Source organism: Dendrobates tinctorius, unplaced genomic scaffold (assembly GCF_039654945.1).
Source record: "Dendrobates tinctorius isolate UK_male_01 unplaced genomic scaffold, ASM3965494v1 ptg000342l, whole genome shotgun sequence".
NCBI classification, from domain to species: domain Eukaryota; kingdom Metazoa; phylum Chordata; class Amphibia; order Anura; family Dendrobatidae; genus Dendrobates; species Dendrobates tinctorius.
The window spans coordinates 4,340,077-4,357,510 of NW_027362008.1; the positions used below are offsets into that span (position 1 = coordinate 4,340,077).

General features: G+C 43.0%; 1 long non-coding RNA gene across 1 annotated transcript in view; it reads right to left on the minus strand.

Moving 5' to 3' along the window:
* Nucleotides 1-1,552: 1,552 nt before the first annotated feature.
* Nucleotides 1,553-17,434, minus strand: part of LOC141074881 (uncharacterized) — a 61,276-nt gene continuing 45,394 nt past the window's right edge. Inside the window, exons 2-3 of the long non-coding RNA XR_012227237.1 lie at nt 2,474-2,676; nt 1,553-2,078 (exon numbers count right to left, since the gene is read on the minus strand). This is a non-coding gene — a long non-coding RNA (uncharacterized lncRNA). The remainder of the gene's footprint in view (nt 2,079-2,473; nt 2,677-17,434) is intronic.

Below are 17,434 nucleotides of genomic sequence, written 5' to 3' on the forward strand. Positions count from 1 at the left end.
CAGAGGGACAGTTAATTTGCTCAATGCATCTCCCGATCTATATTTTTTCTTTTCAGGCTGGCTGAGGTAACAATCACGTATGCAAACAACCAAAACAGCAAAGCAGAGAGGCAAAGTAGATGAGGCAGACAATTAAGGAAATCGTGACCAGGGTGGGTTTTTGGTGCTAGGACTTGTCAGATTGGTCACCATGTCCGAATCTGACAGCCGACTGACCTTTATCTCCGCACGGAAACACTCGAAGGTTATAGGTAAGATGAATGATTTTCTTACCTAGTAGGAGGTGCACATCTCCACCCTCGAGTGGTCCGATCCAAAATTGGAGGTCTTTTTTGCAGCTGATCAGGTTCGAGCTTTCGTCCTAGCCCCACGTTGGGTGCCAAATGATATTGCACACAAAATGCGTGTGTCGTCATCTTAATTGTCTTTGGCCTAATTGGATCTCTGGCAGAGATTATACGTGCATGGAGAAATGAAAACACAAAATGTCAAGGGAGCCATTTAGGGAGGGCTAAATTAACCCTTCACGGTTGATCCAGTGATTTCCAAATTAGTTCACAGGGCGTTGCTAGCAACTGAGAATGACCACACGGAGACGGGGGTCTCTGTACGGGAGGATCCAGGCAGATCACTGAGCCCCTTTACTGAATCTCACATTACATAGCATTCTGCTTAATTATACAAAGTATACAGCTACCAATAGAATCGTAGTACATTTAAGCCAATAGTATTGCAAGAAAATCGGAATATGTCCCTAGCTGCGTGACGTAGAATATAGAATGGCACATTCTTTTAGGGTCTCAACTCATATCTTGTACAAGCTGGAACAGTCTGGTTTCATAACAGCCGTGAACTTTCATCTAGTTAAGTTACAAAATTTAACTTGTAAACAAAATGGCGTCGCAAGCACAAAAATGGATCCCAGAGAACAAGATGTCCTGTACAACTGAATACTGTACTTCACAAAGACAAGGTATATCATGTCAAATGATTCTTCCCTACTTTTAATCAGAGATGTACAGTTTTAATAACAGAAATCGAGCCGTCTCATTGTGTTACATCATTGGTTCTTTTCCAAATTACTGATTACCCCAAATAGCAAATTAGTATTGATCTCATATGTCCTATATCTAATATATAATCATTATGCACATAATTATCGTTTTCTAGTCTGGTCCACCCAGTATCGATGAAGCTAGGTGGGTTATACAATACAGAAATAAGTCTTAGAAAATCAGAAGTAGCTTAAAGCTAAATGATTCTAATATTTAAGCAAAGCGTCCACATAGTGGTATAATTTTGATTCTTGTATATATTCATATGCCATATATTCTCCCCTTAACACAATATACACTTGAAAAAACAACTTTTTTTGTTTCACAACTTTGTCAGCTGTTTTAAAGCTTATTTTTTGCATTACAATGTATAGCTTTTATTGGTAACAATTTGTTATATTGGCCACTTGTTATCCCTTTTACAGCCTTTTGAAGCCAAAATGAACCAAATTCTGGAGTTTATATTATTACATTTTTAAAACACCATTCAAGGCAAGTTAGTTTTCATCTTGTTATCTTTATTCATTTAAATATTTACAATATTTACCAGCCTGCTTGATAAATATAATGATTTAAAAAAATAAATATTGTATTGCAGTTTTTATGTTTTAGATTACACGTTGGGTTGTTTTGGGCCTGGAAGATACTTTGGCGTTCCACGGCAGGTGCATATATTTCAGAATGTCAATTCCCGAGCCTCTCTGACAGGCCTTTATTTCCAGCACAATTCTCCTGCATCCACTGAAATTTTCTTCCACTTCTCTGTAGCCTTTGACAGATCCCAGTCACCAGCTAAACCCCTTATAATCTTGATCACAGAGTACTGCCCCATGCCAAGAGAAGAGTCCAGAAAGAGAATAATAAATAACTACACCAAAAGCCCAGACATCAAGACTAGGATGTCCATCAAAAGAAAATTATTCGGCTTGATATCCCGATGAACCATTCCTCTGTTATGCATAAAGTCCAGAGCACTGGCGATCTGAGGAACACAACGCTTCAACATGTCCTCTGCATGCCGACCTAAGAAAGACAACACAGAAGATCACACAGCTGAACAGCAAAAAGGAAGACATATCTGATATAAAAGAACAGAAGACTTGTAGATATAATTCCTGTAGATATAATTCCTGCAGTCATCAGTTCTACTCTGCTCTTAATCAGATAGATCCTCTATAATGTGAGATTTCCACTAAAAATCAAATATCACTCACATAGAGGATGTTACCAGCTCACACATACTCATACAACCTAAATCTGCCTAATTATGGGGGTCCCATACTGCTACATACAGAAATATGAGTTTATAGGGTAATGTTAGATATCAGATCTACAATAAAGACCACTAATTTTTTTTTCATAAACAGTACAAATAATACTTAGAATATGTAAAAGTGGAGAACAGGTTAAGATCTTACTTTAGGTACAAGGATGGACTGGAGATTTCCGGCCGGTGCCACTTCCTGAACAAACACAAAATCCCTACTGGTATGGAAGAAGATGTTGTGAGTAAATATGATGTTCCGATGAATGCTGAGGGTTTGCGAAATGCAATATTCCAGAAAGAAGTTGTCTTCTGGAGTCTTCTTCTTTGCCATCATTTTAATTGCCACAGTCTGTCCTGTTGAATAAACATTATAATTGTTAATATTCATCATCATCTTCCATAACACTTTTTAAACCATATAAAAAACCTGAGCAATCACAAGATTAGAAGATAGCAGAATACTAATTACTAGTGATGAGCGAGCATGCTCGCCACTACTCGGTCCTCGCCCGGGTATCTCACATCGAGATGCTCGGAGCTCACCGAGTACTTCCAGGGTTGCTTGGCCGGAGCTCGGGTCCCCACTCTGCATGTTTGGTGCTCTTTAGAGAGCCAATGAACATGCAGGGATTGTCTGCCATGCACTGTAATTCCACAGCCATGTTGGTTATGGCATTACAGTGATCGGCTGGCCGCACAGCATCATCAGGTCTATATCAGACCTGGGCCGCCATGTTCATCACAATCTAGTCCAGAATCAGGCAGTATACGGAGAGCTGCTGCTGAGCAAGGGAGAGAATTTCTTGGTTTTAGTTAGTGTAGGTAAACCATCTATTATGCACATATCCATTTCAAATAACAGTCCTTCTGTGGACTAATAAAGCTACATAGATATCAGTGCTCGGCAGGCAGGCAGTGTATGGACTGCAGTGCACATAGCAAGAGGTTCCATTCCAGTTCTGTCTGTTGCATTGAAATTTTGTTGCAGTGTGCTAGCGAAGTTATTGACTCCAGTTTGCTCTGAAAAATAGTTACATACAGGGCAGCTATTAAACTGTGGGTTTCCGTCACACAGATCACATAAGTTCGCTTTAAATTCTGCAATTTATAGTGATCGTGGAAAATATTGTAGTCCATTTAAAATGGGCAAAGTGTGTGGCAAGGGATGGGGAACTGGACGTGATGGTGCATGCAGAGGCCGATGCCAAGGGCAAGCGGAAATTGTGCAGCACCCACATCTTCTCACTCAACCTTCCTGTCCCAATTACTAGGGGACAGCAGCAGCACCCCACTACTGAACAAAGAGCAGTCTCAAAAGGTTGTTGGTTGGATAGTGGAGAATGCTTCAAGTCAGTTTTCCACCACCAACGCCATCCTGTCTTCCATATGGTCAAGTCTGAGCAGCCGTGAGTCGGGTCTACAAATTCCTCACCCTGATCCTCCATCCTCCCACCAGGCAGAGTGCCCGGAGACAACTGATCCCACACTTGGATACTCCCAAGAGCTATTCAGTTTTACATGAAGGACACTGGTTCCAAAACGCGCATATTAAACCACCAACAGGTAACACTTCACTTGTTGCGCAGCCAGTTTTTTTTATCACACCCCGTTTTTGGGTAATACATCTATGCACACCGGTCTGGGTATTTGATTCATGAGTATATATATATATATATATATATATATATATATATATATATATATATATATATATATATACACACACACACACACACACTCACTGGCCACTTTATTAGGTACACCATGCTAGTAAGGGGTTGGACCCCCTTTTGCCTTCAGAACTGCCTCAATTCTTCGTGGCAGAGATTCAACAAGGTGCTGGAAGCATTCCTCAGAGATTTTGGACCATATTGACATGATGGCATCACACAGTTGGCGCAGATTTGTCGGCTGCACATCCCTGATGCGAATCTCCCGTTCCACCACATCCCAAAGATGCTCTATTGGATTGAGATCTGGTGACTGAGGAGGCCATTTGAGTACAGTAAACTCATTGTCATGTTCAAGAAACCAATCTGAGATGATTCGAGCTTTATGACATGGCGCATTATCCTGCTGAAAGTAGCCATCAGATGTTGGGTACATTGTGGTCATAAAGGGATGGACATGGTCAGCAACAATACTCAGGTAGGCTGTGGCGTTGCAACGATGCTCAATTGGTACCAAGGGGCCCAAAGAGTGCCCAGAAAAAATTCCCCACACCATGACACCACCACCACCAGCCTGAACCGTTGATACAAGGCAGGATGGATCCATGCTTTCATGTTGTTTACGCCAAATTCTGACCCTACCATCCGAATGTCGCAGCAGAAATCGAGACTCATCAGACCAGGCAACGTTTTTCCAATCTTCTACTGTCCAATTTCGATGAGCTTGTGCAAATTGTAGCCTCAGTTTCCTGTTCTTAGCTGAGAGGAGTGGTACCCAGTGTGGTCTTCTGCTGCTGTAGCCCATCTGCCTCAAAGTTCGACGCACTGTGCGTTCAGAGATGCTCTTCTGCCTACCTTGGTTGTAACGGGTGGCAATTTGAGTCACTGTTGCCTTTCTATCAGCTCGAACCAGTCTGCCCATTCTCCTCTGACCTCTGGCATCAACAAGGCATTTCCGGCCACAGAACTGCCGCTCACTGGATTTTTTTTCTTTTTCGGACCATTCTCTGTAAACCCTAGAGATGGTTGTGCGTGAAAATCCCAGTAGATCAGCAGTTTCTGAAATTCTCAGACCAGCCCTTCTGGCACCAACAATCATGCCACGTTCAAAGGCACTCAAATCACCTTTCTTCCCCATACTGATGCTCGGTTTGAACTGCAGGAGATTGTCTTGACCATGTCTACATGCCTAAATGCACTGAGTTGCCGCCATGTGATTGGCTGATTAGAAATTAAGTCTTAACACACAGTTGGACAGGTGTACCTAATAAAGTGGCCAGTGAGTGTATATATATATATATACACACACGTCTGGACCCAGAGAGTGTCCTAAGCTATGTTGTGAGGTGAAATTTTAACCCCGCGCGTTCCAATTCACCAAACAATTTTGCCTCTGTCTACATAATGGGGAAAAAGTGTGTGTGTGTGTGTGTGTGTGTGTGTGTGTGTGTGTGTGTGTGTGTGTGTGTGTGTGTGTGTGTGTGTGTGTATCAAGCCCTGCCCCTCATTATGATGTCATAATGGTTGCCATGGTGATGCTGATGTCATCATAGGTTGCAAGTATCGCCGCTCATTATGATGTCATAATGGTCGACTATGGGATAGAGGATGTGTGATGGGTATATGGGCACTGGACATGTATGATGGGTATATGGGCATGTGACTATGGGATGGAGGATATGTATGAAGGGTATATGGGCATGGCACTATGGGATGGAGGATGTGTATGATGGGTATATGGGCACGGGACTATGGGATGTCGAATATGTATGATGGGTATATGGGCATGGGCCTATGGGATGGTGGATATGTATGATGGGTATATGGACACGGGACTATGGGATGGAGGATAATTATAATTTGCTATAACTAACCACAGTTATATATATTTTTTATATATAGTAGATATCCACCAAATGAGTGGACAGAGATTAACTCACTTAACCGGTCTTTGTGGCATACGCGGGGACACTCCGGGTTAAACAGTTCATTTGGTTTATTAAACATCAGCATAAACTGCTCTTCATGAACATAATTGCATGTAGCTTCCAGTACAATGTCTGTTAAACATGCAGCATTACCACATAAAGCATACAAAGTCTCTTACTGACCCCGGTCAGCGTTACACAGTTTATCCCTCACGGGTTATCAGGGAAGCGGCCGCACTGGGATTACTGTTCCAGACAGTTCCTTGCTCACCAGGCTGTCTACAGTTGCACACCCACAGCCGGGCAGTAGCTTCCCTACACAGAGCCATCACAGACTCTACCAGGTCCAGGCCTTTCCATGTGCTCTTCCAGGAAGTTCAGTCCCAGACACTTCCAACACACCCAGGCCTTCTGGGACCTTGCACTCTGACCACTCAGGATCAAAACACACCCCCTGTGACCAGAGCTCAGACACACTAAGGTATGTGACCACACCCACAAGTGAAGTATGGATCACATGTTCATGACCTCATTACAGGTCCTATTTCATACAGCCACACACATACAGGCTTTATCTTGGGCATTCAGACACAAGCCCACATGCGTATTCTGAGTAGCATATAAAGCGCCCCCTAGCTTTAACAAAGGTTAGCGCACCACAATATATTATATGCACACTTTAGGAAAGTTTTGATTGGTTATAATTTGCACTTTTTTATCTTTATATATTTGGTGATATATTTAATCATGGCCTAATATATGGATTTGTTGATATTATGAATTTGGACTAATTGATTGTGGAATCATGATCTATTATAACCATTGTGATGCTAAATTATTATTATTATGTTGTTGGTGTAGTATTTATTTCAGATATTTATATATATTTCATTTTATTGGATTACAATATATATAATATATAATTATGATTTGGTAGTCACTATATACATTTGTAATTGATTTTAATGCTTTTCGTGTGCTTATAGACACTTTTTTCTTTGCACATTTTTTATAATTTTTCTGCCATTTTGACTTTGATAAAGGCATTTTACAATATTTTAGCCATTCCTATTTTATTCGATATTTAATCTGTGTTCTAACAGTGGTTTGTGTATAGTGTACCGAATGGTCTGCCATTCAATTTTGAAGATACATCTGTGATACTAGAGTACTTGAGTTCACATTATTTGGTGTATAATATATTTAATATACAATTATTTCTTCGTTAATCTATTGTACATTTTAGTATTCACATCAGTTGTGTCTTACTGTTACTACTTCCTCCCACCATGCAGAGTGCCCGGAGACAACTGATCCCACACTTGGACACTCCCAAGAGCTATTCATTTTCCCATTTATAGATTCGGGCCTATCGCCTGGTTCACTTGAAGCAAGGCAAGAGGAGATAGCATGAAGCGATACCCAAATATTTGAGCAGCCACGGTCACATGAAGGCAATGGTGGGGAAAGTATCACAAGAGGTGAACGATTATGAGACACAATTGCCAGAAAGTCAGGAGAGGAGGACCAGGGTGCAGAAGTGAAAGACAAGGTAGTGGAAGATATAGTAACTTACCCAACCTGACAGGAGGACATGCAGAGCAAGGACAGTAGCACACAGGGGAAGGGAGGTGTAGCATCCCAACAGGCAGGAAGAAGCAGTGTGGTGGACACAGACAGAAGGTGGGCAACCGTTCCCCATAACACCAACACCACAGAAGTTGCCAGAACAGCTGTTAACTCATCCAGAGTCTGGTTGTCCTTTAAAAACTCTGCCGATAACTTCAAAAAGACCATTTTCATAACTTTCCAGGCCAGCATCACCAGGGGTAGCAAGACTACCAGCCTGATCAGGAAGTTTGGCAGCAAGCCACCCAACTTTGTGGGCCGAACCCCAGGAACATTGTCTGCAAGTGACAACACTGCTTCTTCCACTATTGTGCGTGCAATCCAATCCTATGTCCATGACGCATGGAAAGATGCCCGCTTCCCTGCACCTTTCATTGAACACACTCACCTAGCACCGTTAGCAAAGCACGTCCACATCCTTGTCCCAGCGCAGCATTCAGTTTTCCATACCCCTGTCCTTGGAACGCAAGCGCAAATACGTGGCCAACACCTCACAGGCCACACTTCTAAACTCACACATTTAGTGACTGCTTGCACTTGAATTTTTGCCTTTTAGGCTCGCAGATATGGAAGCTTTCCACAACCTGACGGCAGCGATCCCTCAGTACTCAGTCCCCAGCCACCATTATTTCTCCCGGTGTGCTGTCCCCACATTACACAATCTTGTGTCCCACAACGTTAGCTGTGTTCTCAACAATGCAGTTAATGAGAAAGTCCACCTAACCATGGACAAGTGCTTGTGGGCAGGGATGGTACATCTCACTGATGGCACACTGGGTTAACATAAAGGAAGCCGGGACCCAGTCGGACATTAGGATGGAACAAGTCTTCCCGATGCTGAGGATTGCAGGCCCCACATCCATCAGGGTTGCCCCCACAGTCTACAGCTCCTGCACCACATCCTCCTCTTCAGCCTCCATCTCCAAAATGCCCACATCAGTCACAAACTGAAAGCACTGCCTCATCCAAGCGGCAACAGGCTGTGCTGAAACTAATATGCTTAAAGTGACAAACTGCACAATGCTGAAGAGTTATGGACAGCTCTGAAAGAGCAGGCAGATCTGTAGCTGACACCGCTGAACCTACAACCAGGCATGGTCATGTGTGACAATGGCCAGAACCTGGTGGCGGCTCTAAGGTTAGGCGAGCTCACACACGTACCATGCCTGGCCTATGTGCTTAACCTCGTGGTTCAGCAATTTCTCAAAACCTACCCAGAGCTACTGGATCTGCTTGTCAAAGTACGCCGCATTTTATAAAGTCTACAGCTTCAGCCACCATGGCCATGCTTCAGCAGCATTTGCAGCTTTCGGCTCACCAACTGGTGTGTGATGTCTCCACACATTGGAACTCTATACTGCAGATGTTGGAAAGGATTTGTGAGCGGAACAGGGCAGTTGTTGACGACCAGCATCAACAAGGCCGTCGGTATTCAGTTCAGACCACACAAAAGACCTCAGGAGTGGACATGGACATCAGACATACAATATGTACCACCCTCCAAAACTTTGAGGAGTCCACCAAGATGGTGAGCGATGATGATGATATCATAATTAGCGTCACCATCCCGCTTCTCTGTGTTCTGAAATGCTCTCTATTCACAATGAAAGAGGATGCATTGCGGGCGGAGCATGATGAGATGGAGCAAGGAACCATACAGGGTGAATACACACAGCCAAGATGCATCTCATTCCAATGTGGATTGGGTGACAAGAAGGAAGAAGGAAGAAGGAAGAAGGAAGAAGGAAGAAGGAAGAAGGAAGAAGGAAGAAGGAAGAAGGAAGAAGGAAGAAGGAAGAAGGAAGAAGGAAGAAGGAAGAAGGAAGAAGGAAGAAGGAAGAAGGAAGAAGGAAGAAGGAAGAAGGAAGAAGGGACATGGTCAGTCATCCTCTTGGTGAAAATGGATTTTCCTGGGAAATGTTAAGGAACATCTGCTCCAGGCTAATCATTTGTATGCAACTGCTCCTCAACACCTTGGGCTATGTTCACACGTAGTGTTTTTGATGCATTTTAGAACTCTAGATACAACACAAGAAAGAGGTAAAAGATCGAACAACAACATTTTCCATTCCCTTACAAAGGCTCTTGACTGGGCACACTACTGCTCCATGTCCAAATGCTCACCCCCCCCCCCCTCCAGGTACTGATATACTCTACTGAGTTCCCCCAGCCCAATTCATTTTTTCACAGAGCTAATAAAAACCCATTTACATTCAGTATCAGTCTGGCCCACAGGGGAACAGATGAATCCATCAGTGAGCCTCTGTGCAGGATAGGACTCCTATTTGAGCCACAGGTGGCACAATATACTTGGTTCACTACAAAGTGCAAAGACAAAATCTCATGTGTTTAATAAACTACCATTACATAGATTTTCAAAATGAGGGTGATGTAATATTTGCATGTACCTGAACAATGGGCCTCGGAGTCAATGATAGAGTTGGGCCATTGGCACCTACGTCCAACACTGACCACCAGTGGCGTAACTACAAAGTTATGGGCCCCAGTGTGAACTTTCAAATGGGCCCCCCCATGTCAAGATATTTTCCACCCAAATTCACATTTTCCCTATTCATTTTGCACACTACAGTTTTGTTGCAAGGTTTTATAGTGTAATATTTAATACATATAGGCATAGTTAAAAAAATACAGTATTTAAAGCAAAACATTCAAATTATACAGAAACAAAAAGGTCACACACCCTGGCACCATGCTGCTCCAGGCACACCTTCACCTGCTGGCTACTGCTGGTCACATATAGTGGCACTACCTGCCACACACATAGCCAGCAGCTTTTGTTTTGGTCAAAAGATTTTTTAAGCCACCACCATGACAAGGTAGACTTTTGGCCAAACCCTACTCTACCCTAACCTATTAAACATTTGTTAAAATATCCAATACAATTTAGGTATAATTTTATTTGTTCAATTTTTTACATGACCAATAATACTATATAAACAGGACAAATACCACCGCACCATGACCAGACAAAACATTACCACCACATAGAGAACTATAATACCACATACAAGGAATAAATACCACCACACCATGAGCAGACCACATATTACCACCACAGTGACCGAGTAATATCACATACAAGGGACAAATACCACCACACCATGCCCAGATGACATTACCACTACATGGTGACCAATACCACATACATTACAAGGAACAAATACCACCACACCATGGCCAGAAAACATTACCACCACATAGTGACTGAATACTACAATACTGATCATTAATATCACCATAAGTGCCATTAGACACAGAAGATCTGTACTTAGTATGCAGCGTCAGTGTACAGGTAATACAGTGATCACCAGTGACATTATACAGAGGAGCTCTGTATATAGTGTATGGGTAATACAGTGACTCCTGGTGATATTTATTACTTTTTATTATTTATTTATGTAGCACCATTGATTCCATGGTGCTGTACATAAGGGATTACATGCCAATTACAGATATCACTAACAGTAAACAAACTTACAATGACAGACTGATACAGAGGGGAGAGGACCCTGACCTTTTGGGCTTACATGCTACAGGATGGTGGGGAAGGAGACCGTAGGTTGATGGGTTGCAGTAGTTCCGGTTTTGGTTGAGGCGATACCTCAGATAGTGGTGAGGAGGCAGCAGGGTCATTGCAGACTGTAGGCTTTCAGGTTCCGTCTGAAGGATCCGAATGTGGTTGATAGTCGGACTTGTTGGAGCAAAGAATTCCAGAGGATGGGGGCTATTCGGGAGAAGTCTGGGAGGCGGTTGGTTGAGGAACAAATAAGTGTGGAGGAGAGAAGGAGGTCTTGAGATGATCGGAGATTACGTGAGGGAAGGTATCGTAAGATTAGTTCAGAGATATATGGAGGAGACGGATGGCTTTGTAGGTCAGTATTAGTAATTTGAATTGGATACGCTGAGGGAATGGGAGCCAGTGAAGAGATTTGCAGAGTGGAGAAAAGGAGGAATAGTGAGGAGAGAGATGAATTATTCGGACAGCAGAGTTAAGGATGGACTGGAGAGGTGCGAGGGTGTTAGAAGAGAGACCACAGAAAAGGATGTTGCAGTAGTCGAGGCGGGAGATGAGGGCATGCACAAGCATTTTAGTAGATGAGGGTTGAGGAAAGGACAGATTCTGGAAATATTTTTGAGCTGGAGGTGACAGGAGGTAGAAAGAACTTGGATGTGCGGTTTGAAGGATAGGGCAGAGTCAAGGGTTACTCCGAGGCAGAGGACTTCCGGTACTGGGGAAAGCGTAATGTCATTAATTGTGATAGATAGGTCAGGTAAGGAATATCTGAGATGGAGGAAAGAGGAGTTCAAATTTGTCCACAATGAGCTTGAGGAAGCGAGAGGAGACGGAGGATATGATTGATAGACACTCTGTGATTCTGGGCAGCAGAGAGGTGACATCTGGGCCAGAGAGGTAGATCTGAGTGTCGATTAAACACAATGTATAGTGTACAGGTAATACAGTGATCCAGGTGACTTTATACACAGGACCTCTGTATACAGTATTAGTGTACATGTAATACAGTGATCAACAGTGACATTATACACATGAGTGCTGTATATATTGTAAAGGTTATACTGTGATCAATGACATTATACACATGGGCTCTGTATATAGTGTCAGTGTAAAGGTAATACAGTGATCACTGGTAACATTGCACACAGCACTGCTGCGTGTATATATATATGAGGTGTCGCATTGTATGTTAGAAACGCGTATATCTGCTCAGAGAATGGAGCTTCAGAGACTGGGAGTTCTGTGGAAACTGTTTGGGTAAGAATACAAGGATAGAACAATGGAAAGGACACCATTGTAGGCATTTACTACAGGCCGCCTGTGCAAGCTGAAGATATGGATGAACTCTTTATGCATCAAATGGTCAAATTCTCAAAAAAAAAAAAATATATAACAGTTGTCATGGGAGATTTCAACTATCCAGACATTTGTTGGGAATCTCTCTCAGGCAAAACAGGTCAAGGAAATTCTTATCCTCTCTTGCTGACAACTTTATCTTTCAAAAGGTAGGGGAGAAAACAAGGGGAACTGCTACCTTGGATCTAATCCTTATAAACAGGGAGGAAATGGTTGAGGAGGTAAAAGTGGCTGGGACCCTAGGAGGTAGCGACCATGCTATTTTAGAATTTTGGATAACTAGAGGCGGAAGACCTGTGAAGACTCAGACGTCAAGGTTAGATTTCAGAAAGGCAGATTTTAAGGGATTCAGAAAGAGAATTGGAGGGATCCAATGGCTGGATATCCTTAAGGACAAAAATGTCCAGGAAGGATGGGAAATCTTGAAAAATGAAATTCTCAGAGCACAATTGTTAACAATTCCAAAAAGAGGGAAGAATAGGAAGCATTTAAGGAAACCAGGATGGATGAACACAGAACTTAAGCACATGCTAAAAAGGAAGAAAGAAATGTATATAAAATGGAAAAAAGGGAGGCATATCTAAAGAAGAATATAATGCTGTCTGCAGAACTTGCAGGGCACAAATCAGATTATCTAAAGCTGACAATGAATTGAGGCTTGCAAGAGACATCAAAAGCAATAAAGGATTTTGGGGATATGTCAAAAGTAAAAGAAAAGTCAAAGATGCTATAGGATTTTTTACAGGATGAAACTTATGAAGTGGTAAGACAGGATGTTGAGATAGCTGAACTTTTAAATTCCTATGCTGCATCTGCTTTCTCTCAGAAAGGAAATGTAACATCAACTGTTCTTCACTGTCCTATTAAGGGAATAGAAGAATCCAGGATATCTATAAACAGAAAGATAGTGAGGAAACACTTAGCTAACCTAAATGAATTCAAGTCTCCAGGTCCAGATGAATTACACCCCAGAGTACTGAAGGAGATAGCAGAAGAAATTTTTGAACCCCTCTCCATAATCTCTGAAAATTCTTGGAGAACAGGAGAAGTCCCAGAAGATGGGAGAAGAGCAAATGATGTTCCCATCTTCAAAAAGGGGAAGAAGGTGGACCCAGGCAACTATAGGCCGGTGAGTCTGACTTCTATACCAGGAAAGATCTTTGAACAAATTATTAAACATGTATTTAAGTACCTGGATAAGAATGAAGTGATTAAACAGAGTCAGCTTGGGTTTGTAACTAATAAGTCATGTCAGACTATCTTAATTTCCTTCTATGACAGAATCACTGATTGGGTGGATCAGGGAAATTCTGTAGATATAGTATATCTTGACTTCAGCAAAGCAGTTGACAAAGTATCTCATACAATCCTAATTGAAAAAAAATGGCTAAATATGGAATGGACATGGCAGCTGTTAGGTGGATTCAAAACTGGCTTAGAGATCGGACCCAAAGAGTGGTCGTAAATGGCTGCACATCCAGTTGGAAGAATGTCTCAAGTGGGGTACCACAGGGCTCTGTCCTGGGCCCTGTATTGTTCAACATCTTTATCAACGATTTAGATGAAGGAATTGAGGGTAAACTGATTAAATTTGCTGATGACACAAAGCTTGGAGGGATAGCTAATACTAGAGAAGAGAGAGAGAGGATTCAAAGAGATATAAATAAACTGGAGCAGTGGGCAGCAACTAACAGAATGGTTTTTAACAGAGAAAAATGCAAAGTACTACATCTGGACAATAAAAATGAAAAAAGCATATACAGAATGGGAGGAATAGGGCTAAGCAACAGCACATGTGAAAAAGACTTGGGTATACTAATAGATCACAGACTGAATGTGAATCAACAGTGTGATGCAGCAGCAAAAAAGGCAAATGCAATTCTAGGATGTATTAACAGAAGCATACAGTCTAGATCACGTGAAGTTATTACTGCCTTCTACTCCTCTTTGGTCAGACCTCATCTGGAATACTGTGTCCAGTTTTGGGCGCCACATTTTAAAAAATACATCAACAAACTGGAGCAAGTTCAAAAAAGAGTGACCAGAATGGAGACCGGTCTGCAAACCCTGTCATATGAGGAAAGGTTGCAGGATTTGGGAATGTTTAGCTTGCAGAAGAGAAGACTGAGAGGAGACTTAATAGCTGTCTACAAATATCTAAAGGGCAGTCACATTGTAGAAGGATCATCTTTATTCTCATTTGCACAAGGAAAGACTAGAAGCAATGGGATGAAACTGAATGAGAGGAGACAGACTAGATATTAGAATACACTTTTTGACAGTTAGAGTGATCAATGAGTGGAGCAGGCTGCCATGAGAGGTGGCGAGTTCTCCTTCAATGGAAGTCTTCAAACAGAGGTTGGACAGACATCTGTCTGGGATGATTTAGCGAATCCTGCTTTGAGCAGGGGGTTGGACCAGATGGCCCAGGAGGTCCTTTCCAACGCTACGATTCTATATAGCATACAGTGTATAGTGTCAGTGTACAGGTAACACACTGACTCACCATTGACGTCTCTAGGTGAAGGCCTTCATCTTTGCTTTTCAGCTTCATCCAGCAAAGACCGCCATCACTTCTTCCAGCCAGGGCTCGTCTCTGCAGAAAATAACAGTTAGCTGGAGCACCGCTTGCAGAACACATTAATTTTTGCCCCAACTTCCCCAGATGAATAAAAAAGGTGACATTAGTGTCGATCTGCACAGTAACAAGCCTGCCTCCCGCATTTAAACCAGTATCCTAAAAAAAATAAAATACATCACTGCAATTTTAATTTCCTTAATTAGCCCTTATGGTAATAATATTCCCCATCTTGGCCCCCGTGTGTCTCATTCCTGGCTCCAGCCATATATATTCCCATCCTGCCCTCATGAGTATCTATTCTGCCCACATGTGATGTCCCATCCTGCACCATCTGTCTCCATAACATAAAGAAAACATCTTTCTCCTTACCTGACCACACCATCTGTCTCCATCTTGCCCAGTATTCATGCCCCATCCTGCCCCCTTCATCTCCATTCTTCCCTCTGCATTTCTATTCTTCGCCCTGCGTCTTTCCAATAAAAAAAAACAAAAAAAAAAAAAAAACACCCTTTCTCCTTAGGCTACTTTCACACATCAGTTTTTTGCCGTCAGGCAGGATCCGGCTATTTTTAGAAAAACCGGATCCGGCATAAATTTGGAGAACTGTAGAAACGGATCCGTTTCTTTGCTGGATCCGTCTAGCAGGTTATATCTGTTTCCTGGGGGCTGGCCAATTGGATCCGAGCATGCGCAGACTTAAAAAAACGGATCCGGTGGCTGGATCCGTCTTTTTCTGGATCCGGCGCCCATAGACTTTCATTGTAGCAAAAAGCTGGAAGCGCCGTATCCGGCGCTTCCGGCTTTTTCGCCGGAGACAAAAAACGTTACAGTAGCCGTTTTTTTCCAGACGCCGGAATGAGACAAGTTGCCGGATCCGGCAAAAAACGGATGAAACGCAATGCCATCCGGCACAATCCGGCGCTAATGCAAGTCAATGGGGAAAAACTGGATCCAGCATTGCATTTTGCCGGATCCGGTTTTACAAAAAAAAAAGCCGGATCGCGCCTGACGGCAAAAAACTGATGTGTGAAAGAGGCCTTACCTGGCCGCGCTCCTGCGATGAAGCTCCCTCCATGCCGTTCAAGCGCGCACTTGACGATGAATGACAATGACGTCATACACAGGCGATGAATGCACTGATATCAGCTGTCAGTCTCCGATTGACTGGCGGCTTTTAACTATTGCTATGCGGACCCGCACGGCAATAGAGGTTAACTGAACCTGCATCTCAGACGCAGGTTCAGTTACTGCAGTGGCAGAATCCTGCCGCTGGGGCCCGATGACCAAAAGAGACGGGGCCCGATGCGGCCCCCTCTGGACATCGGGCCCAAAAAGCCAGTCTTGGCATTACTGCCCTGACAGTGGGCTGGGCCCCTTCACATCTGCGACTGCAGAATTACGCCCCTGCATATAACAATCCTATTCGGCATATGTAGCAGAGCTGAGTTTGTCATGGATAACAGATGTGATTGTCTACTGTAAAGGTCCTTTAGGCCAAAACATGAAGACCAATGCAATTAGAGACATAAAGTTGTGGGGGCCAAAAAGCTTCGTGTTATGCCATGGACCAGTTTTCTACTCCTTGGGCACTTATAGAAAAGTAACAATTCTGCTTATCTCAAAGTGATAAAATCATGATGGCGCATGATCGCATCGTACGTAAGATTGCATCATTTTCTACGCTGTACATACAGTGTGAGGTCATCATATCCATGGAAAGCAGAGATGAACAAATCGATTCCCAGGCCGGTAGAGAGGTCAGCTTTTAAGGCTTAAAAACGCTACATTTGGCTGACTTTACCCCCTTGGATGAAGCTGTGGCGAAACACGCGTCGGGGATAGTGACCAACAAGGTTTTATATTTCTCTCATGCACTCTGCACTTTATTTTGTACTATTCATCTCTCAGCCTGCTATATTAGCGTTTCTGTAGTCTATTTGGTATGCATAGATTTACATATCTGTGTGCAGCATTTACAATAGTTGCTGCTGGCAAAAATCTCTTCAGAGCACTATGGGCTCATACTTTATACCCTGCCACATGTACACTTAGGTTTATTGTACTATATGCAAAGATATTTATACTTGTGTACAGCGTTTATTAGTTGTTGACATCATTTAGAGCACTATGGGCTCATTCTCTATACCCTACCACATGTGTGGTGCCCCTGAGGCTTCAGTGGCCACAGAAGTACTGCACCTTCTCCTAAGGTGTAGTGCCCCACCATCCAGGTAAGGTGGGAACTCCTGACCACGCTCCACACCTGCATTCCACACACAGGATCGTTCAGTGGGGCCATCTAACAGCTTCAGGATGGGGGTTAGCAGAGCACCCCTCGTGGAACCCTGCTTCGTAACACGAGATGTGCTGGGAGACGGGTGGAGTGTGATGATACAAAAGAGAGGGAAAGTGT